Raw genomic sequence first — 2279 nt, 5'->3', positions numbered from 1 at the left:
CACCCACGATTCCCCCAAGCGTGAGCTCCCAGAGTCGTCACGTGACACTGCCCGGCACTCAGTGGGGCTGGACAGAGAGCCTGTCGCCCAGCTCTGGGGTCCTAGGCCGTACAGGCCCTTCTCCAGGATCCCTGGTTCCGAGAACTTGGGAGTGAAAGCCGGCTCACACTCAGCTCTCCGGGCCCTCTGCAGAGGTAGACTCGAGGCCGCAGGCTGAGGCCAGGGGCTGTGGCTGTCGCAGGCACCTTGAAGGCCACGTGTGGTCCGCCTTAGACATGTACGAGCTGGGCAGGTGGCCTTGCGGCTGCAGTTTAATCCTGGGCATGGTGACCTGAGGTGCTGGCTCCGAATGCCAGGAACCTGTTACCTGTTATGTGTGTTCTAGCTCGGAGAGCTGCTGCTCAGCTGCGCCACCTGGCTGCAGCTAGGCAAACAGGCCGGACATGGGGACCTGTCCACCCTTCAGGTCTTCCTCCCGGCAAGCAGACCGCTTAAGGTGGACGGCGAAAGCACATGTATGGTTTCCCAAATAGGGAGGGAGAGGACAGCCTCCCGACGGGACAGCACAAGCAGCCTGCCGCCCTCGCCCCGGTGAAGGTGAAGGTGAAGGGCATTGAGAACCAGCTACTTAAAGCCTTTGGAAATGGTCCTGTGCGCAAAGAGCGGATTAAGAAACAGCTATTTGAGAGGATCCGTACAAATTTGGGAACCAAGGCACGAGTGTGTGGTATTTGAACTCCAAGCGGCCCCAGCAGAGAACACAGGGGGCCGTCCCCCTGCGGCCAGCCTGGAGCTTCCTTCCCAGGGGAGCAGGAGGGCAGCCTTCTCATTCTCCCCTTGTCCCACCCGATGTGAGGCTGAGCCCCGAGTGAGTGCGGCTGAGAAGCGGGGCTCCCTCCTGTCCAGACCAGCGGAGGCTCCGCCGTGGGCACAGGGCGGACTAGCGCCCATCACCCTTGCCCCTGCCTGTGAGGTGGTAGTCCCCTCCGCGCCCATCGGATCTCAGGCTGCTGTCACTGTCCCCCTTCCCCTGAGCACTCAGCTTCTACAGCAGGGGTGTCACAGAGAAGCCTATCACCGTCCCTAACTACACAGAGCTCTGGCTCAGAGATTCTGCCTGGGGGAGAGGTGGGCATCTAAACAGAGAGCTGACTTCGTCTGCAGCAGAGTTTGGAGAAGTTCATGCTTAGGGGGCTCTGAAGAACCGGGGAGGCTGTGAGGAGAATCCAGATGAACGGGGCCAGCCAGTCTGCGGGAGGGAGGACCAGGGAGTAACAGGCTGGAGGAGCCCTCCCGGGGTCACGACGAGTACCAGACACAGACCGTAGAAGCTTCCTTAAAAGAAGCCAGGACATGACTGGATCCGTCTGTAGAGCAACTTGCGCCCAGGTCACAGCAGAAAACAACTGAGCAATCAGCCGGCAATTAATGAAGTTGAACAGCTGGGTGTGGTCAGAGACGGAGGCACTGGTGGCCAGGGTGACAGAGGGCACACCCGAGGCTGCCCTGGAGGCGCACTGGCAGCGTTGACACAATGATCTGCCCAGTCACTCATCAAATAAAAAGCTTCCTGGGGTGGGGGTGGGGACCAGGACCCAAAGTTGCTATGTTATCTAAAATGTCCAGTTTTCAACAAAAAATTATGAAGCATGCAAGAAAACACGAAGCAGACCCACACACCGGACTGAAAGCAGACAAGAGCACCGCTTGCGAGAAAGGCCAGAGGTTGGATTCTCCAGAAAAAGGCTTCAAAGTAGCTATTACAGACATTTTCAAAAGACAAATCATAATTAAAGTAGTATAAAAAGACTTTATAATATTGCACCAAGAAGAGAATGTCAATAAAAAGATGAAATCTAAAAACCAAATGGAAATTCCGCAGCTGAAGGCGTAACCTAGAAAGACATCTGAGGGGCCCACGAGCAGACATGAACCGGCAGAATGTGAATGAGCGAACTTGAAGACAGAATGACAGACACGCAAGCCGAAAACCGGAGACGGTGCCTTAGTGGGTCTGTACCAAGAGATGCGGGGGACAAGCAAGAGCTCTGCAGGAGCAGGTGCCCGCAGCTCTGCAATTAAGCTGGTTCGGCTCCGAAGCTGAGTGAGCACGGGTGTGTCCGACCTGCCGCGGCCGCTGGAAAAGGCTTTTTCTAAATAGTGAAAAAGATCCGAGAATGCGAAGCTAGAAAACAGCCGCTTTAATCCACTTATAAGAGGGACAGGACAAATCAGAGACAGGTCGAAGAAAACAAAGGGAAAATGTCGTGGGTGCACCC

The 2279-nt window shown here is 55.9% G+C and overlaps 1 protein-coding gene across 4 annotated transcripts in view; it reads right to left on the bottom strand.

Annotated features, from left to right (window-relative positions):
• The window catches only part of CUNH1orf174 (chromosome unknown C1orf174 homolog), an 8440-nt gene that overhangs the window by 3886 nt on the left and 2275 nt on the right, over positions 1-2279 (bottom strand). The gene's annotated exons all lie outside the window — the stretch shown is intronic.

This window comes from Pteropus vampyrus, unplaced genomic scaffold, assembly GCF_000151845.1.
Source record: "Pteropus vampyrus isolate Shadow unplaced genomic scaffold, Pvam_2.0 Scaffold176, whole genome shotgun sequence".
NCBI classification, from domain to species: Eukaryota; Metazoa; Chordata; class Mammalia; order Chiroptera; family Pteropodidae; genus Pteropus; species Pteropus vampyrus.
The sequence above is the reverse complement of the archived record's forward strand: the minus strand, read 5'-3'. Positions and strand labels throughout refer to the sequence as shown.